The sequence below is a fragment of the Seriola aureovittata genome, chromosome 11, assembly GCF_021018895.1.
Source record: "Seriola aureovittata isolate HTS-2021-v1 ecotype China chromosome 11, ASM2101889v1, whole genome shotgun sequence".
In the NCBI taxonomy this organism is placed as follows: Eukaryota; Metazoa; Chordata; class Actinopteri; order Carangiformes; family Carangidae; genus Seriola; species Seriola aureovittata.
Genome location: NC_079374.1, coordinates 18141683 through 18168485, shown reverse-complemented (window position 1 = coordinate 18168485; position 26803 = coordinate 18141683). Strand labels below are relative to the sequence as shown.

Genomic DNA, 26803 nt, shown 5'->3' with positions numbered 1-26803 from the left:
GCTGACAGATTTTAGCCGTGACAAATGTTAACGTTTCCAATCATTTTCAGTCATTTGTTTACCAAAGGAAAACATGAACAACACAAAGCTCATCTGGTCAAAGGAAAGAGCAACACTGAGCAAAGAAATCACTGTGGAAGGAGGATATTTTCAAAATAGTTGTTCATGGATTTAAGAAATAAGTTGTTTGGTTGAATGTTGAGCTATGACTGACCCAGAGCTAGATTAGCAGCTGAAAACTAAAAAGGCAATATTGTAGTTTTACAATGTCATTCAGTGTACTGAAACTAATAAAAACTAAGTGACCTTGTGTATCATTTTCCATGGTCATCTACTGGTCAGTATGCCAGAAGCTGACTCTGTCAGTCTGTCAAGCGTGTGTGTGTGTGTGTGTGTGTGTGTGTGTGTGTGTGTGTGTGTGTGTGTGTGTGTGTGTGTTTGTGTGTGTGCGTGTGTGTGTGTGTGCGCGCGCTTGATGTGTCAGGGTTTGAACCAGTGAGTGGTAGAGTTCAGAGGGCTTGTCTGTGCTCTCTCTGTGGGCTTCTCTTTGACAAGACAGTAAAGTGACAGCAGCAAAGCACAGACACATCACTGACAACTAAGGTTAGACTGATAAATGGGGCCAAAAGAGGCCTTTTACTTTGAAACTGGAGATACCTGTCAGTATCACCCGCCATTAATACAATCAATGGGATGTTTTGATTAATTGCATACTTTGACTTCATCAATACTATGCCAATCCTCGGGAAACCCTCAAGATGATTCTAATCAGTATTAGTTATGGATAGCCGAAGTACCAGATACCTGAAACTGTTTTGGCGTGAAAATGGTCAGGTGAAATGTATGTTTACTTTTTAAAATGTCAGCTATCGACAGCTTCAGTCCAAAAATCTTGGTATCAAACCCCAGGCCTCAGGACATCAGTGAGCAAGCTGAACCCTGGGAGTCACAGAGAGATTAAACCATCATAACTTCCATGCTGACAGAGTCTTAAAGCAGAGAGATCAATCGTCGCTGCACATACCACATCCAGCTCCACCAAATACTTTATCCTAGCTTCCACTAACTCAGTTTTGTGCATGTGTGCCTGTGTGTGAGGATGTAGTTTTGGAAATGGTCAATTATAAATGTACCCTGTGGAGTTTTTGACCGCTGATTCTGTAGAGAAATGCATTGTTTAGCTGGTGCCTGTATTGCTTGTGTTATGTGTGCTTCCTTAATATGAATAAGGAAGCAAATGCACGGTGAAACTCTAGAGGGCAGCTGCTGGCATGCAGTGGGAGCACAGCGAAAAGGCTGCAAACTTTAATGGATATAACAAGTGCATTAAACATGTTTGTCCTTGTACCCAAAAGTTTGTTTACCATGAAAATAATACATTTTAAAAAATGCTGGAGTAGCATGCATGGGCAATTTCCTGGCCAAAGTATCACTGTCATCACTAAATCTGCAGCACACACAAATTCTCACTGTTTATTTAACCCAAGAATGAACAATAATATGTAGATGCAAGAGTGAGCGTGAGAAACATTTTATTTGTTAAACTGTCATTTGACACTTGTAATATGGGATGTGAATTAAGCCTCAAGGTTGTGTAAGAATAAGAGAAAGAATGATTCTGGCACTTGGCTGACTCTCAGCAGATAAGAGTCAGAGACAACTGAGACTGCACAAAGCCTGGAACAATAGTGTTCTGCCGTGAGAAGGAAAGAAGCTCAGATAATAAAACAGTGGAAGAGAAAACACCATAATAAGTTGGTCACAGTCTAACATCAGGTCCTAAAATCTTTCCATAAAACAAGACAACCTGCTAACAGGCTGAGACAGTTCTGCTCTGAAACTAAACTCAAAGACCGACTGGTGAATGAAGCGACCTGATTAGAGTCATACATTTGTAACGGAAATAACCTTTATAGCAGAAAAATTCACAAAGGCTCTGGAGAAATACGATATAATAATAATAATAACAATAATAACTTTATTTATATAGCACCTGTCAAAAACAAAGTTACAAAGCACTTTACAATAACACAAACTAATATATACAATAAAAACAACAGTCAATAAAAGGCCAATGCGAAAAAAGTGAGTCTTAAGATAACACATAGAGTCACATACAGTAATTCTACGATCTAAAGTTCTTTACTTACTCTATTGTATAAAGTATCTAAAGTTTAACCTTACAAAAATGTAAATGTGGCCACATTAGTAGATGACTGGGATCACAGACTCCCTCTGATGTGGAATAAAGACTGATAAAAAGTTTGGTTAACTACTTCATGATTTCCAGTCAGTGATTTTAAAGCCTTTACAACCACACAGTACTTTCTGTAAACCATGAAATGATATTCAATACTCCTCTGGAATACAACTGGCTCTATACAGTTGTATGCAATGAATTTACCCTATATGGGTTTATTTCGGCCTGAGAGGATTGTAAACAGCGTAAATTAAGTATGTGTCAGCTGAGTTGAGGTAGGATTGCCCTTCTTTCATACCGCTTAAGCTTGCGTCTCTGCTCTGACTGACATGATGGAATATATATCAGTGTATGTCAATGCAAAGCCTGGAATATGAAATGGAAAAAAAAAAAAAAAAAAAACTGCCTATGCTGTCTGCATAGAAATGCAGCCGCACTGTAAGGCCCTGACATAGAGATTGCATAACAGCTCATACATAAAACATTAAGCTATGCATATGCAATTCGCACACAGGCAGGCTGGCATATGGTGTAACCTCCTATTTCCTTTTTTTTGCCCAGCCAAGGAACCACAAGTCCATCATGGAGCCAAGTCTATGTACTGTATGTGCATTTTTGCCCTTATGTGCACATGCTCATGTCAGACAATGTGCCCTTCTTGGAGAGCAGCTTAATTGGAAAGTTCTTCTCTCCCCCACTCTCTTTCTCAGTCTTTCTCCAGCTCACGTTTTCTCTCCACCTCATCCTCTCTCCGGACCAAAGAGGAAGCCCACAGAGTCAGTTCAGCACATGTTCATCAAGTCAAGGTTTGCAGAGGACTCATAGGAGAGAGGATTATGATTTAGTTGGCTGCAGTCCGAAGGCAATAGCAGGGGGCGAAGACGCAACCAGGATCATGTTTGCTTTTAGCACAGCACATGTGAGCTGATTAAAAAAAGGGGGTGGGGGGGTGGGGGGGATGTGGAATATTAAAGGAAGCCCGAGTTTCCTTCAAGTGTTTCTTGTAAGTCACTTTGGTGTCTTTCTCACAGATAATGACCACGAGAGGACTTTAAAACTTCAGGCCATTCGAGCTTAGGTTTAGGGTGGGAGGACACTGAAAAAAGCTTGACAATCATTAAAAGTGGGAAAAACTTCAAAGTGAAACTTAAAAAAAAGAAAAAAAAAGTAGAGATAGTTTCGGGGATAATTATGAAACTTAAAGCGAAATTTGTCCCATTTTTCCATGCGCCCGAGATCCAGAATCTTCCTCCTCCGCCTCACTGTCCTCGAGTTCACCTCGCCGGCTTGTTTTTCCCAAGCTGTCCTCCTCGTTACCTAGCTAATCCCAGCCACTGTCAAGATTTAAATGCTGCTTTCAGCGTGTGCCATATTTTCAGCATTCAGCATTCAGCATCATTTCCCTGAGCCCGACAGACAAGGAGAGAGAGAAAGAGAGAGAGAGAGAGGGGGAGGAACTGGAGAGGAGATAAAGAGACACACTCCGTGGATTACACACGCACATACACACATAAATATGCATATACACATGCAGGAACACATTGTATGAGGCCTCTGTTTAATTAGCCTGGCGGTTTATCAGGGTGATCAGGAGTTCAACACAGTAAAGTTTCCTGTAGATAAAACAGTGTTTGGGGAAGCCGGGCCTAATGAATGCTGAGCAGCACAGAGGAGGGGGAGAAGGAGGAGGAGGAAGAACTAAAGGAGATGAGAGGAGGATGACAAGAGGGCGCTTGGGTTTAATTGCTTACCTGATACTTTCACTTCCTCCTTATCATCATCTCCTCATCTATTACAGCAGATGAGAAAATTGCCTCTGGCAGACACATCCGACACAGAAATGCTTTCTCTTGCTTGCCAAGAAAGAGTTGAAGTTTATGATGACAGTTTAACTGTGATAGTAACTGACGGTGCCTGATTCCACTATTTAGACATTAAAGGGTTTTGTGCACTGAGGTAGGATCAACCAGTGCAAGTTAACGGAGACAGCTGATTATTCCTGTGTATTTCGTATTCATATACAATACATTTAACTTGAGCTTCAAATGGCATTTTCATTACCAAAATAAATTGAAATAATAGCATGAAAATTGAAAGAAAACTGCTTATAACAACTTACAGGGCTGGTCCTGACCTAACTCGGTCCCTGAGCGAGGGGCCCTCCTCCTACCTGACCCATGTAAACCATTTGCAATTGCCACACAGTCACACCTGACACCCCAGTGCTCCCACGACAGCCCTCGCTCCTTAAAAACAGCTCGCTCCATCTGTCTATCTAAGAATCAGTAGACCTACACAGAACGGACTGAGGTATAAACAAAATATATTTATTATAACATTTTCTACAGAATCTTACGGTAAGGGAATATTACCATTAACAGAAATAAGAAATAGTGGAAAACATAATATAGGAAAGAATATAACATTAAGCTTTGGCTCCTCTACTGACAAACTTAAGCATAGCACAAGTTATAGATTACAATACTATTCATCAAACGTAATAAATGGTTACTACATTATTGCATAATAATTCAGTACTCATAGGTCGTACCACAGCCATCTTCAAAATCGCCTGTATTTTTAAACCATTTTAGTAACTGCATGTGGAGACATTGGCACTTTAGTGATGTTTTCTGTCAAAAATAAATAAGAAATTAATTTATAATGAAAAGAAATCCAACATTCCAGTAACCTGCAAAATCTATTTAGAGAGATAGAACTGGCACTAGCAGCGACACAGCAGAGATGCAGCCATGTGAACACACACGCGTGCCTCTCTGCAGCAGGTCCGCAACGGCAGCTGCCACGCATACACAACACCAGGCAGTGTGTTCCCGGTGTAGGTGTCTCCAGGACCACATTTTACCATGACGACACTCACTCTCTCTCTCACACACACACACACACACACACACACACACACACACACACACACACACACACACACACACACACACACACACACACACACACACACACACAGACTCAAAAGGTGAGAACAAGACCAACCCAGTATTTGCAGCTGGTAAAACAATTACAAGTCAAACTGTCTGCTGTAAACATCCACAGCTTACAGCCTGATTTCCTGGGCCAGCTTTTTTATCCTACCTCACCTGCTGCAGTTGTCTGCACTTGAACAGACGAGACTGAAAAACAATTGATTGTAATGAGGTAGATTATGGAAAAGCGACCAAAAGATATTTCTCTGATTTTTGTAGCATATGCAACTAACCTTTGAAGTCATTTAGGGGTTTAAAAATTTGGGAGAGTTGCTGTAGTGGCACCATCCACAGGAAGAGTCATATCATCCATTCTGGACCACACAGGACAAAAGAAGTTGTATGCATTTGCCAACATAGAGGTAATTAATGAACGCCTGGGGATGCTGTTTCATCAGAACTGAATTCATTTACAGTAAGGTAAGCATCAGCCTCACATTTTGTTGTATTCTTTGTTTTGCGAGCGGCAAATTATCCACCCACTGTCACAGTTGTGTCCAAACAATGCAGTGATGCTACTTCATGATACATGTAGTCTCTGCCAATTTTTATTCAATGAAAATTAATTCAATAAGAGGTAATTTGTAATAGAACAATCACCCTGATGCACCCCTGCCAGCGAGTGGGATCATTCCCTCCCAGTTACAATGTAATCACATCCAATTAGGGGAATGACAAAGCGGTCTTCAGCATTTCGGAGGGAGGGGAAGTGTCATCTTACTGTCTGTGTGTTCATGGGGATAAGCTAGTTCCATCGTTCCCTATTGTCCTGCCAGTGTTTTTCTTTTTACCCCTCCACCCCCCAAAAAATTTTCAGTTTCCAATTTTCCACTGGCTGTCTGGCCAAATCATCAGAGAGCCCGGCAAGGGAGGAAAAACTCAACCATATTGGTTATCCTTGTGCTGGAGAGGAATGCTGGGATTGTCATGCAGAGGGGGGAAAGACAGGAATCCTGGGAGTGGGCATGGATATTTATTTATGAAAGCAACGTGGGGCACTTAATTAGTTATCGTTGTTATTATTATTATTATGGGGAGGAATTGTGAAGAAAAATGTAAAGACAAATATTGTCAAGTCAAGGAAGGTTCTTAAATCTATTAATTTAATGACACACATGCCTACATGAAATAATTAAAAGTTTTTCGTTTTTTTTTGTACTTTTTCCTTTTATTCCTGAAGATTTCAGTAGATTACAGAGACAACAGAAATATCTGAAAAAGTGGAAAAAGGAAGTAAAGTATGAGTGAGAAGGCCAGGTAAGGAAATCAATAGTACCGGTCGATTTAAATCAATCTGCTGCCTTGTCCAGAAAAACAGTGGCCGCATTTGCATTGGAACTCATACATATAATTTAAAAAAATGAGGAGAGAGAGCCACAGAACCATGACCAGAAGATCTCATCCAAAGTAAAAGAAGGATACAGACTTCAAAATCGGCAGTAGAGCGTTTGTGGAGGCTTTGATGAGCAGTTCACAAAAAGAGCCTTGAAAGCCTGAGATTCCTTTCAGACGGAGAACTGGCGCACAGAGAGGGGGAGAGAGAGAGAGAAGCAGCCAATATACACCGTCTGCTTCCAGCACTGGGTAGGGAACGAGTGCACACGCACACACACACACACACACACACACATGGTCAGACAAGGACAACAAAAGAGGAATGTGGATTATTCATGAGTCTACAGTATTAGTGAACAGCTGGATTGAAATATATTGACCAGAACGCACACTCACACAGCATAGGGCTGGCACGGTGTATTATTGATGTCATTCATTGTTCTCCTCTCAGCACTATTACTCCATGAACAACCCCGGCCAATAGGGGTGCTGTTGGTGAGACTTTAGTGACCCCATCTGGCAGGGGATTGGTTAAAACTCTGGGCCAAGGGGAGAGGAGTATGTAAAGAGTCAGACCACCCACCAACAACAACAGCCCGGATTGGATAATCCATCGCTCGGTCCAATTGTTAGTCATCTTCCGCAGTCATAGAAGTTGGCCTTTGTTGTTGAAGGGTGTCTTGGTAGTGTGTGGGCTTAAGCGTGCGGCAAGGAGGAAATTGAAAATTGCTGATCTCTGTCTGGCGAATAAAGAGCAGCAGCCCACAGCAGGCTGTCAGCTCGGTTATGCCACCCAGTCTGACAGCTCTGCCTCTTCAATGGAGCGCAGGAGTTTCACTGACACTGAATTCGGGGCCTTCGGTTGGATCTGATGTAAGAGTTCTGCCTGCTTTGGTGTCGAGTCACATGTGGACGTGTGTGTTTGTGAGGAAGTTCCAAATGTACTGTATGTGTTTGTTTCCATTCGCATGCATATGCGAATGTGTGCTTATGTAAATTCCTCGTCTTCAGGGGTTGTTTGGTTCGGGTGGTGGTTCTGTGAGAAAAACATTCCTCCCAGAACGATCTGGCTTGCATAACAAAATTCAAATTAAAACAACAGCAAAATCAACACAAATAAACCTGAAAAAGTGAGTATAGCTTGTTTACAATATTTGATACAGTATTAAATGTTTTCAACGGCACATGAAACCCTATGTAGGATCATTTTAGCGCAGTGCCATAGAGCACTGCTCCCAAAGCTGGGAATTAGAACCCCTCATATGGTCACAAGATTAATCTGTAGATATATGAAATCATTAAAAGAATAAACACACAATTATACAAATTTCTATCCTTTTTTGCTTACTAGTCTTTTCATTTATTATTATAAAATTATAGTTTTCCTTGGGGACTCAAATAAAACAATTTAGAGAAAAATGAAAATGAATATTTTGTTTATAGATAAGGCACTTCCTCTTAATCACTCACAAGCCATAAAGTTTAGTAAATTTTTTAGATGAACTATGAAGTTTATTTACTGCATTTTTCATATATAATCTCAAAGAACAATTTACTCACTCTGGAAAATTATTTTGGTCTAGAGTGTACTGCATGTCTGCGAGGTTATGCACCGTTACATGAATGATCATTATCCTGCAGGTACATGTGTGTATACTACTGTATGTACCTGAGGTTAAGTGGTGTGGGCTGTCCTGCCCCTGCAGTTAGCTGGCACTATGACTCTGCAGTGGCTCAGGAGAGGTTGTCTGAAGGTAGAGGAAGGATTAGAGCACTTCAAAGCAACGCTCACTTCTAAGCTGGCTGATGCAAAATCCGCTTTGTGTAAACGGACAGCCGGCACTCCAAAAAAAAAAAAAAAAAAAAAAATCCAAGCCCGGAGCCGAGGACGATCCGACTGTACTCTCAATACACTGATATTACTTGAAACAGACTCAACTTAAACACTTCTGGAGAGGATGTGTGGGCGTATGCACTCCAACTTCAAATGAACAAACTCTGACAGGAATTATATCTTATGTGCTAAAATATTTTGTAGCCCATCTCGGGACATTGTGCAGAAAGGAGGGTGGTGAATAGTTATGCAACACACATCGAGGAGACAATTTAAATTATAAAATACTACAATACATATATTTTCAAACAAAGTGCATTGTATTCACTGGATCAGACTCGAACAGACACAGTTTTGGTCCCAAACCCACTCAATTTGTTCTTCAGATGTTCAGATTAATCAGTGTTACTGATAAAACACACACCACGTAGAGAGAGATACAGAGGGATGGGCTGAGCTCCTGGCTGTCAGTACTGTGATATTAAGACTGGGAGGTGGGAGGGTGATGGAATGGCTGTGGTCGGAGAACAGTGGCCAGCAGGGCCGCTTCGGTAAGTCCTAAATCACCAGGAAACCAGACCACCGCCGTGATGGATGTGCGTGGCACGCCCCGGATCAGGAAACCTCCAATCCGTCTCTAAGAAGAAATGTTTCAATACAGACGTGCCGGGCTTGGCTCATAAACTTAACTCTCCATACAGAGATGCATGCATGCAAATATACATGAATGTAAAACCACACAGCGAGACGCACATGTAGTAAAAAAAAAAAAAAAGAGCCAGCAGGCAGAAGCAGAGCAGTCCAGCAGATTTATGCGAGCAGAGGTGCTGTGGTCAGGTGAATAGATTGGTTAGCTGGCAAGGTGGGTGGGTTGTATAGCCTCAGTGGCCAAGACAAACCTTCTAATCATTCCAATAGGCCGGCTGATTTGTGCTGATAAATTATATCTGGAAGCAAAATCCAGCCGCAATAACAGTTCTGCCCAACCCGGAGATATTCACAGCAAGGTTTCAAATCTTCTTACAGAAAAAGGAAGAATAAGTGGGCCACAAAAGCAGTTTTTATGTCAAAGAGAAATCACAAGCACCAGTCTCCTCTCCTCAGGGTGGGATTTTCATTCGAGTCTGAAGCGAGGCCGTCTCAGCTAACTTTACCTCATTCATCGATCACTCTTTTATATTCTTTTGTGTGAGTGTGGAATATTCTGTAGACAGAAATATTCATGTCAATGAAATACTGATGAAACAGTGAGGTGGTATGTTTTGCTGTGCTCACACACAGGAGTGGATAATTGTATTAGACTGCGAGGGGGAAAATGTCCCACAAGATCTAAAAAATATCAGAAGTTTCAACATTTAATATGATTTTTTTTAAAAATGAATCACTTCAACAATTATTTTCTTTTTTCTTTTTAAAGGGATGTGCTGGTTTTAAAAACTTTTAAAACTATTTTTTCAGGATGTTCTTTGCTGCAACTCCCTTGATGTGGTAAAAAGGAATGTGACCCTAAACTTGTCGTCAGCTGTTACTAAATGTTAAAGATGAGGCTCAAACAAGCTGGATGTTGACCAGGCAATGGAAATCTGTTGTTATTGCATATGGAGTCAAAACGGAGCACTTGGCGTTGTCCATACTTGGGTGCACGTCGTGTTTATCCAAACAGATTATATTTCTGCCAGAGGATCCTTGCCAGCTACTCTCCTCTTATTCCACGCTCTGCTTTCCCAGCCACAATAACTGGAAACCTCTTTGTGCAGTAAACTGTCCCGTCTGGCTCAGGAAGGCTCTCATAATTACTGTAGAGCCACAAGAAAAAGATTCTCCACTGCCCCGGAAAATGACTCCTTAGGATCGTTCCATTAGTGAATCATCACGATGAACTCATGAATGGTTCTGTACAGCACCATGTGCTATATACAGTTTATATGCCATGTTTCCGTGTGAATACATTATGGTTAAATATGGAACCATAATGACTCAAAAATCCTCTCATTCATCAGAAAAAGAAGTGGAATTTCTATAAAATAATTTCCAGAAAAAATGATTTTACAGATTTATATTTCAGACTGGAAGCTGTGAGGAAAAAGAAGCCAAGGCCGCAATGGACTGAGCACAGCAGAAACCAACAGCTGACTGATGGCGGTACTACCGAGTACCCAATACTGTACTCTCAGTCTTTTAAAATTTTAATTATCCCCAAAAGCAAGATTGATCCACACACAATCACATAACAGAAGAGAAGAGGGTAAACTATTAAACTTAATTACTAACTCAGCATTTCACTGGCAGGAATATTTCCTACGCCTTTTGCCTCTGGATCCATTCACTGCTATCCACTGGAAATCAAAATGATTTTTGGGATGTCTTGATTTCGGTTAACTGACTTTTCAGTTCCTCTCTTAAACTTCTATGCGTAGGTGTACGTTGGTTTTTCTCTGCTGTTTTTCTCGAAGTGTGTGTGTGGGTGCAGAGCCCGGCCTGGCTGTCCCACCAGTCTGAACTGTCTGAGACAGCTGGCCACTCTAAAGCAATCTGAGAGATCGCTGGGCGTGTCGTCCTATTTCTCTTCATGTCAGGCCGCAGAATGAAAAAATCCATGGGATTAGTGCGCGGTTTGTATTTGCTGACAGACTGGTGACAGGCCAGATCAAGAGGTAGGGTTTCATACTCTGTGTACCACGCCCAGCAGACATATGCACTATATTTGGTTTTTAAAAGCATCAACAACTGCATATTCAAGGAATATACTTTAAAACATTGGTTCTTCTTGCCCAAAATGACTAGAAACCCCAAAAAGATTCAAGTGAGTTGGGGACAAAACTAAGACATTTACAAGTAACCAATCCTCCATCACAAACTTTGCACTAAATCATTTTGTTTCACCCTTTGAGGGAATGGCACAATTTTTAGACATATTTTTATTTTTATTTGTTTGTTTGTTGGGGTTTTGTTTGGCATTTTGGCCCGTGTTGGATCGCTTCAGGGTGATTTTTTATGGTTTGGCGTTGGAGCCTTCATTGGATAGTTTTCATGGTGAAAATATAAACAAGAGAAAGGGGTATGACATGAAGCAATGGTCCCCTGCTGAAATCAAACCAAGGACATTGCTGTTATTGTATGTGTCTTAACCAATGTGATAGCAGGACATCCTTAAAAAATAAAAATAAAAAAACATTACTGCTTTACAGTCACAGGGAGAGTAATCGACCTTTGAGCCCCAACTTTTGGACTTTTCAGTGTTTATTTGCTTTTTCTTATTGTATAAATTGATACTTTTTTTGTTCGACTCATTCTTAACTAACATTTAGATCTCTAAGTTTACAATAAATAGGGATGTGTGCACATACAGTATGTACTGGAATATCTACAGACCGCATATGCATGTTACAGTTTATTTTGCAGTTCCAAAGTCCTTAGTTCTCTAGGTAGGGAATCACTTAAAACACATTTCTCAGATGCCACATGTCAGGTTGATGACAACATATCAAAAAGAGTAATTATACGAAATGTGATTTTAAATGGTTGCAGATGTCACTTTGTATGATATTGATCCGTGGTGCCGCTTAGTGCTCTGTGTCTCTACCAGCAGGTAGGCAGCACCATCCTTTCCCTGAGTCAGCGTGTGCATGGCTGCATTGATTAGGTGTGACTACTCAGGTCAGGGGGCAATTTGGGGTCACCGGAGGGTCAAGCGTGTTGTCCAATAAAACAGCGGGACCTCCAGACTGGATCCAGCCAGTATCCTGGCAACAGGCGCCGCCCCCCCACCCCCTACCCCGAACCATGAGAGCACCCGTCCGGTGGTGATTGAGACTGCAGGGCTCCATTCTCTTTTCATCAGCGTCCATTCATCTGTTCCTATAACTTGGCCCAGATGAATTAACCTGAACAATAGAAACAGGGGGTCTGTAAAGCGTTCACCATTGTCAGCATGGAGAGCAATTAAACAAAATGTTCAGTTTGGACTGTTTTTAATGCCTGATCTTTTCTAGCTGTGCTGTGCGGATCAAGCAAATGAAATTAAACAACTTTGTAATTTCTTTTTATATGACTGTGTCCAATATACATATATGTATTCTACATACAAATGTCTAGAGTACACTCATGATCCACTGTCTTTACAACAAGGAAACATAAACCCGACCTAGAATAAACAGGTCCACCTTTAAATGTCACTGAACTCAATGCCACCTTATTGCATCACAGACCAGTTCACTCACAGACACTATCACTAAGTAAACTCAGTGCAGCACCATCAAAACGTCCCGCTGATATGTTTTCAAGCTATTCAACTGAGTCATTATATTAGAATAACATATGACTTGGTATCTAATAATGTCAAGTGAATTACAAAGCGATTTGAAATGAAGAGGAGTCAGCGATTCCAGGATTACATGCTTAGTTGAATTCAATAAGCTGGTGTATACTGTAATAGGAAACCACAGAAAAATCTATACTTACCACATCATCTGATAAAAATGTCTGGCTGCTGCTCTGCAGGAGTCTGTTAAATCTATTAAAAACACTTTGTTCTCCAGCTAATTTCGAAATAATATGCTGATTACAACAGAGCAATAACAGACAGCAGTGGTAAATCATCTTGTACCAATCAAATAGTTATTAAAAACACCATGAACTACGGCTCATTAACAGTGTGTGTCTGTAGGGACAAAAATATGAGAAACAGACAGAGGAGCAAATGCATTTGTTTCGATGATATTTCCATATAGACGATTGTTAAAGTCAGAGGGAGAGAAATATAAGGCTTCGAGGGAAACTTCACATTTACAATATCACACACACTTGAAAGAAGAGGGACCTGTGGAAACTGTTACCTACCTATGACCGACATATCTGTATTATTATGTTAAACTGATAATAATACGCACAATGAAGCCACAGTCCAGTGGAAAGATGATTCTGAGAGGTCACACAGTGATCGTTAAGAGGACAAAAATGTATATTTATTATTTTAGACATTCCTCTAATCTTTGCTATTGTCTTGTGAATTACTGAATAATTGTACATCTTCAGGCCTTAAAAAGTACAACAATGAAACATCACTCCTCGGTTGAACTGACCATATCCCACAGAGTCACGCAACTACAACAATGGCTCACAAGTAGCTGTTACTTCTTTTCAAGGCGTTACAAGGCAAATGGGATGAGAACCACTACTGGGCTCAATAGATGTCACAAAAATGGCTAATACATACACTTTGCAACATTAATTCAACATGGATAGTTATAGTTTGAAATAAATAGTTTTTAAACTTATTTTTTGGGGCATTTTTTTTTTTGCCTTTATTCTGATAGCACAGTGAGAGCGTGACAGGAAAGTCAGGGAGAAAGAGAGGGGATATGCTGTAAAGGGGCCATGGGACGAAGCCTATGTGGCACACGCTCTACCATGTCAGCCACTATTTTAACTATGTTTTGTACTTTGTGCTAAATCTTATATAAGTTAACTGACAATATTCTTAAATGCTCCAGTTAATTACAGTAGTTCCATCGAAACAAATTGACAATTTGTCTGTTCATTATTCAGTGTTAAAAAGAACGGAACATTTTCATAAATAAGCTACCGCTGGTGAAATTTTAAATAACATATAGCTTAATTATGCCAAATTTAGTGATATTATTTGGTCTGCAAAAAAATGCAAACATACAAACTTTACACATTTTGTGTAACTTTTATTTGAATAGAACGACAGCAGCATCGAAGGTCACCATCAGACAAAAAGGAGGAAATAATCAAACCAGTAGTTTTCTGGATCACCCGGAAGTGCAACCAAGCATTTTCACTCTACATCCAACACAATGGCGTCTGCATTGAGTTGAGGTAATGTAAATTTTGTCATCAACTGATGAATGGTCTCCATAGCAACAAGCACTGATGGGCCCACAACAAAGTCAGGACAATTTTTTTTTTTTTTTTTGGGCTTTTATGTCAATTGATATGCAATGCAACGATACCTCTCCAGCACTGTGTGTCTGCACCTGTTCATCCCTGCCATGACTTACAGTTGTCCCTACTCCAACACAGACAGAGCACAGAGAGCACAGAGAGCGCTTCCAGGACACCTCCAGAGACCTCTAGGGAGGGGCCCAACTGGGCACCCGACTAAGTCCCTGGGGACTCATGACCAGGATCATCCATTCCCTCCATCATGACACTAATGACTGTAATATGTGTCAAGTGGTTTACACAGCAATGACTACAACTTATCCAGCCAGTCCCTTCTTCCCAAACGCCTGTACGGCTCAAAGGCTTGTCCTCCCTGGTGTCCACTTGAAGTCTGTGTGTGAATGTGTGTGCATGTGCGCCTACTAGAGGAGTTACTATATCTACATAAAGCCCGTGATTTGTACTACTGTATTCCAAATATTTGCTCTGCCTGTATCTGATAATGATTTTATTCTCCCAGTTCTCCCAGATTGCTGAGAATAGGTGTGCGTGACTGAGTGTGTAACGGGTGTATGTATGTGCATGTGTGTGTGTGTGTCCATGTAAGCCTCAGTAATTGGGCCAGCTCTGCTCTCCCTCAGAGCCCCTGGAGGTAGAAAAACTCACAGTGCCATTACATCCTCCTCCTCACTCCCTTCATTCAATTCGTCACACACCTCCTCTTCTCCCTGCAAGTGTTTGCACCTGAGTGTGTGTAGTGTTTATGTGTGTGTGTGTGTGTGCGCGCGAGTTTGCATCTTCAAGTGTGTGTATGTGTGTTATGAGTTTGTCGAGGCTGGTGCGTGCTCATGCATGGTGTGTGTGTGTGTGTGGGTTTGTGTTTGTGTGTGTGTCTGATAATGAAGCCATATGGCCTGTCTGTTAGTATGCGAGCTGCCAGCACAGAGCTGTGACGCTGGCAGAGCTCTGAGATGAGACGTGAGTAGCATACCCCTTTCTTCTTCTCTTTTCGCAACTCTACTCCTCTCCTCTTCCTCTGTTTGCTTTATTTTCTTTTCCTCTCTGCTCCTCCTCCTCCCTCCTGTTGTCTTCTGCCCATCCCTCTGTCCTCGCCTCCATCTCCTCTCCTCTCCCTCTTCTCCTGTACTTTCCTTTCTCTTCTGCCCGTTGCTCCCCCCCTTCACTCCATTCCATCTTCTTTCTACTCTTGCCTTCCTCTCCACTTCTCTTCCTTTCTGTTTTTTTGTGCTTACACCCACTGCTCAGTCCTTTTCCTCCCCTCCTCTCCTTTCCCCCTGTACTCCACATTAGTCCCTGTTGTTTTCACTTCTCCCTCCCTCTCTCCCAATAAGATTAACTGGTGTGAAACAATCCATTTCCACATTTTCCTGCGAAGCCCGGAGAGGAGACTGTGGCCTGACCTAAATTTACATGTTAGGGAGGGAATCTAGATGACAGCACATGGAGGAGGGAGAGGGAGAAAGACCAAGAGATGAGGAGGGGGCGTCAGGGACTTTCTTTGGAAAGTAAGAAAAAATTAATCTATGTTTCTGTTCAGATGGAATTCAAACTGGAAAAATGATGATTCCATATTATGTCAGTAATTTCATTTTCTTTCTTTGACTTAATAAATCTGAACCCCTGCCTGTTTCACATGTTTGTATATCAGTGTAGCTGAGTAACATTTGTAAACAAACATGATTCAAAAATGAATAAATGAAAATAGAAATTAAGAAAAGTATTTATTTAGCTTGGTTTGTCTAAATAAATTAATACATAATTATGATAATAGTAATATTAGGTCTATATTATGATGTAAGTAAATACATAGTGAATATAATTTGGGCACAGGGGTGTAGAAACATATCCAAGTTTAAGAAAGGCAAGTATCACAATTACTTATTGTAGATACAGTAAGAATTGATGGATAACTATGCCATAAAATAGTAGTAAAAAAGTAAAGAGTAAGATTTGAAAAATATATTTTACATGTGGACTTTTATTTGATTTTCAAAATGATTTATATTGTGTAGTAGTATATTGAGACGTTTTTTTGAGATGTTTGAGATTGATATGGTTTTATTGAATATATTTTGTTTAAATATTTTGTATTTTAACACAGTTATAGAGCAACATACAGGAACAGAATAATAGTTTAGAAATGCATAAATCGTTCAGTGAGAATTTTGCAATGGGATAACTCTGAAAAAAGGGAGTAAACTCCTGTATTTGCAAGATGTTGCTTTAGGTTTGTAGTTTGAATATTAGGTTGTCATTCCATTACACAGTCTTGCTTTCAGCTGTAAAATATATAAATGCAAAATTAAAAGACAAATTGTTTTTGTTTTGTTTTTTTATTTCCTGTATTAAGTATTATGTAATTTATTTCTTTGCTTTTTTTCATGCCACAGTGTGGTGTGGTTATACAATGCATAATGACTAAAACAGTAAAGGAGATCGGTGACAATACAAAATGATTACATGCTACATCAGCATGGTTATTTAGTAAAATCGAGTTTAAATATCAGGAATGCTTTGAAAAGTTTTGCAAAATGTAAAGTCACTTTAGTGCACCAAACTGCACCACACTGAAAGTAAGTGAAGCAATTATACCTTATAACATTTAATTTATTATAATTAAATGATAAAATTGATACATTTTAAGTTTACAAAATTATGTGGTGTGTGTGTCTCAATCAAAATGGCAAAATACTCCCTGAATACATAAAACTGTCACACAGTATGTTTGAATATTAATTGTTTACCTGGTGAATGAAAAAAAAAAAAAAAAAAGTTTAATTACCATTTATTATAGGTTTTTCGAATAGTGTGCTGAACTTGTTGCAGTAAGACAGTTAACTGATCTGTTGGCTTGAACCACATAACTTTTAACTTGTAACCTGGATTCTCATATAAACTAACACTCCATATTAAATCATTTCCAGTCATCCCTCATTAAACTGAACACAAAAAACCCCCACACACTAAAATACATATAGGCCTATAAGTTGTAAAGAGTGAATTTATGTACCACATTACGGGAATGCATAAACTGTAGAGGGTGGAATGATAATGAATTTATTATTTATTTATGTTATGTATGTTTATATTTTTTTGTTTTTTTTTATGTTTTGAGGCAATGTTGTGTGAGAAGAGAGAATACTTCAGTAGTAGGACTTTATCCAGGAACTATCTGTGTGTTTCCTTAATCTGTTCATCTCGGGCTCTCCCTCTCTCTCTATTCTTGTCTGCCATGTGTCCTCCTCAGGGAGCAGAGGAGGTGGACTGCTTCTGCATGCATGGGTGTGAGAGGAAGATTCAACACCCCTTCGCTTGCTGAGACACACATGGATGGCTCAGTTTGGTGTGCGCTTGTGTGAAAAACACTCACGCGATGGCACGAGACAGCCTGTCCGAGAGTCTTAGCCGAAGGGAGCCGGGCCTTCCTCTCTCAGCGTGTGTTGACTATTTGTTAGCATGACACTGTGCATGTGTGTCTATGCATGTGTGTGTCTGTTCCGGCTAGGTGGCATGAGTTGGGCCCTCTGTTTTTGCCAGTGTTCCCGTATGTGGGATGGCTGCAGCTTGCGTGATCAGAACAAAGCAAGAGAGCATGACAGAAAATCCCTCAATACCCGGCCTTTAAAAAATGCAGGAGGCCAACGCACGCAGAAGCAAGTAAGGTAAATGTATAAATTATGGACCAAAAAAGTCTGCTTCAAAAAGAGGGAGAGATCCCCCACATGAGGCAGCAAACTTTATTGCATGTGAAGAGAGAGCGGCTGCAGCTGCTGAGAGTTTGCTGGAGTCGTGCTAAATAATGAGCCAGCACCTTTCTAATAAATGGACCGTGCAGAGCGCCGCTTCCAAATATTTGGCGTCAGGCCAGTGTGGGTCGCACACACGTTGGGCCTGAAAAACAGCTGTAATGATCTCAGTTATTTTCACTTCATGTTTATTTATTTAAAAATATATCAAGCATGTTTAGAGGTCTGGATTAATGATATTTCATGCATTGCTTTCCATTTGGAAATCACATTGCAGATCTACACAGGCACATTACATGAATGTTGGCAATTCCAAATAAAAATCTTTTTTCTTTTTTTTTTTCAAATTCAGGGAATGATTTGCATTTTAAAAATTCACATATCACAAAGGCAATGTCAAAATAATTGTAGCAAGTGAATATTTTGGAAAGTATTTAAGAAAAAAAAAATTGTTCTCATACTGTGCTCATATCAAATTAACTGACAGTATGTTTAGTGCCTCTGAGCGTTTTGTTGGTGATTTACTGTCAATTTTTAGATTATTTTTTAACTCTTTTCCTAAGAAATATCATCAATGCACAATATTATATTTGAACAGAGGTCCAGCATTACTGAGAAAAGGTGGTCATGAGAAATTATTTTCAAAACCATGTAACCATTACAATATTTTTTTTTTTTTAAATAAGTGAATAATAACATCTATCATAGTAATATATAACATTATTTTCAGTGTGTATACTGTAGTTAGTTTAATATAATGAAATTATTACAAGGGATAAGGGAGTTCTTTTTCTAATTTTGTGATTCATAAATATTTCAAAACATTATTTATTATACTATTAAATAAAGCTACAACTAAAATAGCTTGCATAATGAAATCATCACTTTTCCTGGACTACCCTAACTCAATGACTGTATCCCACAATATACCAGCAGAAGTTATTTTATAAAAAACTTTTATACCACATGTACTGAAAAAGTTTGTGTTTTAAATATGTTCCAACTTTGTGTGTAGCTCTATAAAGCGTCCGTACAGGGAACATGATGACAGATCAGGCTTCACAGACGCTCCAAAGAGACTACAGGCCTAATTTTGAAATCATAATTGGGACGATTCTTTGCAAATTTATGTAAAATTTAAATGGGTTTTGGGTTTTAACTTAAAAAGTGAAGAATTTCCATAAGCTTTTTAAGTGCATACCAGTAATTGTGTCAACCATCATACTTTAGCTTATCATGGGACACACATTTTAAAAGCAGTCATGAATAAAACAGCAGGCTATAATATGATAAAATATAACACGTTATTTATCTTTAATTTGGAGCCACGAATATCTCATTTTTACAAAGCATGTGAGTCTGAGGTGCTATTTCTTTAATGTGCTAAAGTTGACGGTGTTTATGAATTCTCTAACTGTGTTCTGAAGTCACCTCATAGAAACATGACCACAGTTTCATGTCAGACTACCAAATGATGCAGCTGCTTTCCTTTTAAGCACTCAGCCGCTGTGTGCTCTTTTGTGCAAAACAGTGTGTGTGTGCGTGTGTGTGTGAAGCGCATGCGCAAGTGCCAGGCTTCCTGGAGTCCTCTTTAAACTGTGCATCAAAGCATGACTAACAAGTCAGCACACGAGTCGGTCCTTACCCGCCGTGACGTTGCGGCGTCATCGCTGGGATTTAGACGTCGCCTATCATCGCTAAGGCAGCATCTGAAAATCTTCACCACACAGAGTTTGCATAGTAACACACTGGAGAAATACACTTTGTCATTATAACTAGTGGTGATGAGATGACACATCACATCAGCTGGTCAACCAAAATCTTCTGATGTGTCTCAATTCCAAACAATAAACATGCTTTACATTAAAAAAAAAAAAAAAAAAAAAAAAACACACACAAAAAAACCTTCCATAAGAACACCTTTCAGCAGGAAAAAAAAGCATTATGTGTGTTATATAGTCATCACACACACACGCAATATGAGATGGAGACAACACATATAATAAATATCACATATGGTATAAATTCACAGGCACATGCTGCCATGCATTTCGACGGAACTCGCTGGAATCAACATCAGAGAAGCATATAGTACCAGCTGAGGCACACTGGTATTATACTGTATGTTACACTGTATATTACGGAGAGAGTGAAAGTTCCCCATCCGGACATGACTCATGGCATTCAGCAGCAAACAGCAGCTCACTTACACCATCGTTCACATAGCTGCCTGGAGCTGGACACAGATTTCAGATTATAAACAAACACTGCAACCACAATTTCATCTTCCATAGGACTAAATATGGTACAGTGGTTGTCCCTTCAACTATTTGTAGGTGCAAGTTGTAAAAATATTTGTTTGATACGAGAGGCGGTGAATTATTCAGGGATTATTTAATAATGCAGAGAAGTGAGGGGGAGACTCAAAAACATGGCAGTGAAAACTGCTCAGCCCGGCTGCCTGGAAGCTCTTGCCACAGATACAGAACACGCCATACGTATCGCCCTGTTTGTTTCTAATTGGTAGCCATACTTAGTCTTCCCAGACACACAACCTTCATCCACACTTCATTTTTCCCTTACATATATCCCATTACTGAGCAAAGTAGAGAAAATGCAAATTCACTCATTTGCTTTTCCCATAAGCTGGACGTCCCCTGGATGCACCCAGAATAGCACATAACTCAGTAACAGTGAGTGCACAGATTGTGTGTGTGTGTGTGTGTGTGTATGTGTGTGTGTGTGTGTGCGTGTGCGTAAGTGTATTTGCATTAATCTGGGGATCCTGCAGATACCGGTTTGACGCACTGACAAGTGCTATCGTTACAAAACAGCTGCACTTGTCACCAAACAGAGAAGGCCTGAGAAAAGTAGAGCTAAAGCTGAGATGATATAACATCCCCTCATTCACACACATGCGCACGAACACATGCACCCACACACGCGTGCGCGCACACACACACACACACCGTCGACTGGGTTGATCTGTTTAGGTGAGTCACCACTTCTTAAAGCAGCAGTGGGTGGTTATGGCACCAGCTTTAAATAGACAGCATACAGCATGCAGTCAATCTGTAGAGTAACAGAGACTGACACAGAGAGAGAGAACGAGAGATGGAGAATAAAACAGGGAACACAGGAAAGTGAGAGAGAGAGAGAGAGATTGAGAGAGTGTATTTGAGTTGTGCTGAGTGTGTCTTGCTGAGCTGGAGGGCTAGGAATCATCTCACATCCGTCATGGAGGCTGGTTGCAGGGTCAAACTCAGTACTGTGGCGAATGGCCCTGTTATCACAAAGCTTTACATTCGCTGCGCTGCCTTTTCTCAAAGGCAGCAAAACAGGGCTGGAAGACAACCAAAAATAGAGACACCCAATTAGAACTGCTCCCAAAGCTTTGATGGAATTAGCAGTGAAAGGGGGCTTGCATAACCCACCCTCCCAGAAAACGACAAAATGTGCAGACAGCATATGCAACGCTTGTCCTATTTACTGGAAACGAGTCCTGGGTCAATTTTCTGGTGCCGTGAAAAAAATTACGTGAACAAACTGTGCACAAGGTAACTTCCTCTTTCTCGTTGTTGCTTTTTGTAAAACAGAGTTTTGCATACTTTTTAATCAAGTTTGGCCCTATGAGGAAATTGTCCAGGAGTTGGTGAGTACCCTACAGATATGCAGATATACATCCTGCTATACATCCTCTACATCAGCAGCAGCCTGGCTGCCTCAGGCAATGCAGCTAGCACCGCAGCAGGGAGAGGCTTACAGTTATTTCATCAGGCTGCTTTATAGCCAGCACTTTTTCTTAAGCCTCCTAGTGCCAAACATTGACAGGCACAACTGTAGACACCACCAGCGTTTTTTATTAAATAACACTTTGTAGAAATCAGATTTCTGAATATTAAGGATAAATATTGAAAGAGCATACTTTAAATGTGTGATGAACGCCTTTAAATATTAAGGCTTGTGCATGAAAAAGGAGGCCTTTGTAAAAAAAAAAAAAAAAAAGTTTAAATCAAAACTGACTGCAACTTTGAATAGCCTTGCATCAAAAAATATTACCTAATGTATTTTCAAGTAAGCCGTGGGCTGCTGACAAATATCAAAAAACTGTGTACTGCACTTTTCTTTTTTTTAATATAATTCGATGAAACTCTCACTTGAGGGTATTGTCAGCTAAGAAGTTTTTTCTTCAGCTGTAGCTTTATAATTTTGCTTCTCTTTGTTCACAGAAGAAAAAGATGGTTCTTTCATGCGATGTCCCACTGCAAACATAGCATTCTTCTACCTTTGTATACAAACGCACGCGCTGCTGGTTTGGAGACAGTCTGTCCCCAGGGGTTTGATCATAGCCTAGCAGTCAACAGCCCAGCTACTGACTGGACTGAGCAATCAGCAAGCAATCCAACTGTACCAGAAAACAAACAAGCCTATCATCACTTCAGATATTCCAGGACTTCAACACGCCTCCTCATCCACACTCACGTTAACATAACATTGAAAATATGGTTTGACTTGACTGTGAAATATTCAAATAGGACATAAGGCTGAATCTGAAACAAAACAAGGATCAATATTTTACATTATCTGTTACTATTTTAGTGTAGAACAGCAGGAGGTTTGAAAAGCTGCCACATTTTGCATTTTGAGTTCCAAAACAAAAGAATTTGAAAGGCTTATAAAAACCCATGGGTGGTAATTATTTTTTAATCAATGGTAACGTCAGATGAAGTTTTAACATAAAACAAAAACTCAAATTTGAGTCTATAATGGTTTTTGGTTCATAGTGGTGAAACCAGTTTCACTCCACATGTAAATAAAAGGCCTTGTATGGTTTTTAGCTATTTTAATTGTGGTAATAACATGTTGCACTGGAAAAATAAGTGGACGTAAATGTGCCTTCTTTTTAAGAAGTCTTCTTAAAAAGTGATTGTTATTTTATATTCTGGGGATTTTTTAGTCATATAATATTGAGTCAGCTCCAGTGTTTCTGGTGTATGCCAAGTCATTGTGCACCCATGGGTCATGACAACACAGGACCTTAGTTATGACATCTGCTGACAGAGAGAAACAGAGGACAGAGGAAAACTACAGATCAACTAAGTAGCTTTTGTCTGTTTAAATGTAACCATCCAGCATTTTTGACTCTCATGAGATTTGTACGCCCAGTGAATAAATTATTTAAAAGTTGACTGTGATACTCTCTTATAGTCAACAAATCCCATGAAAAGACAAAAGCCAACAATAATTTGATCCAACAAGCATTGGACATCCAAATCCTGATATAGCTTCCCAAAAAACATCACAGTCTTAAGCCACACTGTTCAATTGGTCATGTTCCTTCATTGTGTATATAAACACAAATTTCCGTTCCAAAAGTGTATCAATCCACAGTTTAAAATAGTCCTACCCCTCCCCCCGAAAAAATAAAATAAATTAAAAAGTGGCTTTATAAATTTCTCACATAACACACTTAAACTATAGATAAATGTTATGATAATAATATTATTAATAATAAGAATTCATAAAATGTGATGCGATGAGATAATCTTAACATAAAAATTAACTAATATATCATCTGTACTACTAATAACTTCTCAGGTTGAGGAAAAGACTGGATAGGCCCAGGCAAGGGCCAACATCAGAAATGGGGGGGTGAGAAAGAGAGAGACTCCAGCAGGTAGTGGGTTAAGTCTATGAGGCAACTCCCCTCCTGCTCCATACCCAAGCAGAGAGAGAGAGAGAGAGAGAGAGAGAGAGAGAGAGAGAGAGAGAGAGAGAGAGAGAGAGAGAGAGAGAGAGGGCAAGGGAGGCTGGTGATTGTTGGGAGCTCCTCTCACTAAGTAAGGAGTCGAAGGAGGGGCCGTGGGGGGTGGAGCGAGTAGGGGGCCGACGGAGAGAGCGCCGCTGAGCATGCCTAATCGGAAAGGACAGTTCCTGCTTATTATAGAACCAAGCACGGATAATAAAATCTGAATCAAACTGCCAGCTGAGAGCCATGAGAGAACCTCCTCCTCTTCAATTTTTAAAGTTATGGAAGCGCTTGACACTGAGGTGGATCAAATAACGCCAGTTTGCGTGCAAATACTTACTTAGCAAGCCAGCACGGCCCAAACCTGTGCAGCCGACACGCAGGTGAGCGGCGCTGCTGCTCCAGCTAATTACACCACAGCCCCAACAACGCTTGTTCATTCCATTAGTTTTCACGAGAGCGGTGAGCGCATTGACACATTTATGTTTTGGCTGCTGGAAACTGGTATCAATCACGGAATCACCAAAACATCCAAACATACAGGAGAGAGAGGCCGGGGAGAGAGCGAAGAGAGAGAGTCAGAGACGGTTAGGGAGAGGCTGGCAGCTCTGAGTGAGCTGCAGGCCAACCTTTATCTCTTACAAATTAGGCTCATATGCAGCTGATTTGCATTAGCAAAATACATTTTGGGGGAAATATAATGCTGCCTGGATTAAAGTTTTTCTTCTGCATATCATCCATGTTAATACTGAATATAGCTGCCAAATTCTCACTGCCAATGTTTCTGGATTGTGTATTCAACAAAACATTTTCTGGGCCAGAACTCGTAAAGTTAAGAGATATTTAAAGTTAAGTTAAAGTTCTTTAAATGGTTCAAAGGAAATTCCAGTATTTCAACCTAGCATAGTTGCTAATAGCAACTATGGCATAAATGTTGCTTATGTGATTCTATGGGTTGTTGCCACCGCCTTGGAAAACAACATCAGATCCAGCTGTATGAGCCTCCTCCAGCTTTGAGAATAAACATTTTTACCAAATCATTGCAAATAGTTGTCTCCAAGTGGGACCAGAAGTAAACACAGGTTGATTTGATTGTGTAAAAAAAGCTATCATGGCTAACTGCATAGGGATACGCATCTGTAGCAACTTATCCCATGCAATACTAGGAGGACAATGACCAGTCATTGTACTTGAAGAATGGAGGCAGAAAAAAAAAAACAAAACAGTGTCATCCCGAAAGACAACGTACCTCAAGTACATCTGTGGTCACTGCTCTCCTGTGCCGACTGAAGGGGAAAACTTTTGCAGACTGTTCCACTTCCCCAGAACTGGAAGAAAAGATGAGACCAAGGAGTCAGCTCTCCATACAGTAAGTAAGTGATTACTCATCAATAACTCAAAATGCTATTTTATACAGGAGGTTGCAAAATGTATGACTGACCAGTAATATATTCTCATAACTGGTGTCCGTTATATTAACATTTTCATTGACCATTACATTGGTAACGTTAGTTGAGAGGAAAACCCGGCACGTTTACTCGGATTTAGATCCCTGTGCAGTTAGCCAATCGACCACCAAAGACTGGCGATCATCCTCGCAGGATAATCCACCATTGTATCCATTTTCAGATGTTTTGTTAGAAAACAGTAACTGAAAGACAAGCTGTGGATCCCTATGCAGTTTGTCATGATTTATTCAGCTACTTTCGGTGTTTACTTTCAGTCCAACTCGGATAAGAATTTTCAGTGACTCATGTAAATCAAGATCATGTGAAAAGCTTGGATTTATGACTTAGAGCTTAAAGTGGTAGTTCATGTTATTTGATGTGGGTTGAGAGGTATTTACTCATAGTCAGTGTGTTACCTGCAGTAGATTCAGATCAGCACACTCCCAGTTTAGGAGCCACCAGCACAGAAGATGAGCAATGTGCTGCTGTGGACGGGGCCACCTGCAAAAATGCGTTTTAGCCACTTTAAAAAGTGGCTCAGACAGGTTTCTGCAGACGGCCCGCATCGCTCAGCTCAACTTTGGTGCCAGTGCTCCCGGCTGCTTTGCCAAACTTTGAGGACACTGATCCGAATCTACTGCAGGTTCTACATCAACTATATCTCACACAACCCCATGACAAATAACCAGAACTATCACTTCAATAATATGGAAGTGACTGAAATAAAACACAGGCTCCTCATCTCAGCCAATGTTCATTGCTCAAGGTTGTTACACCCAAACTGAATGTACTGCAACTCTGCAAACACTGACTGATGATTTGGGCGCTCACAAGTCAATTTATCCCCTGTTGAGTGGAGGGTAAGGGGAAGAATGTAGTAAGAGGTCCAACATCACCTGGGGAAATCACACCCCAGGATTTAGCTTGTTAACTGATTAGACAAAGACGTGCGTGTTCAGCAAAATATTTTATTAGAAACAAAACATCAACAGGGACCGAAGCTGCTGAAAAGGAGAATTACATTGAAGGCAAATGAGACTCAACTTAAACAACTATTTTATTCAAGAATAGATTTCTTAAAAAGATGGAATACAGATTCTTAAATTAACTAAAGATCATCAATACTAAAATACCTAAAACTAGTCTAACATAAAAGAAAAAGACATGGCAGACTACTGAGGAGTGCAACTCACTCACCTCAGGTGCAGCACAGGAAACCTCACCGCAAACAGGATCCAAAAATACATGTGTCCCTCCCAAACTGGCAGCACTCAGCTAGACTGCACAAAAAAAGGAAATAAAAAGCAATTAATCACAAGTAAACAAGCAACTAGACAACTAAACAACCAAATAATTAACAAGCAAAAAACAACCCACAAACAACCCTAAACAAATGAAACCAATAACGCAAAATAAACCAGGCAAAACAAAAGCAGGTGAAGCCAAATAGAATTACACAGAATTACAAGAATTAAACAGAATTAGTTGGTTCATCACACTGTATAAAGTTGTCATTCAAAAAAAGGGGCCCCACTAAGGATGAACCGGCCTAGAAGTGGATGAG

General features: G+C 40.1%; 1 long non-coding RNA gene across 2 annotated transcripts in view; it reads right to left on the bottom strand.

The window, feature by feature from the left end:
* The window catches only part of LOC130177204 (uncharacterized), an 80194-nt gene extending 53593 nt beyond the window's left edge, over positions 1-26601 (bottom strand). The window contains exons 1-3 of one of the 2 annotated variants that reach the window (XR_008828988.1): positions 26437-26601; positions 25041-25119; positions 12175-12252 (exon numbers count right to left, since the gene is read on the bottom strand). This is a non-coding gene — a long non-coding RNA (uncharacterized LOC130177204). Of the gene's footprint in view, positions 1-12174; positions 12253-25040; positions 25120-26436 lie in introns of those variants that run through there. The other variant, XR_008828987.1, reaches the window with a different exon arrangement.
* Between the last annotated feature and the right edge of the window lie 202 nt (positions 26602-26803).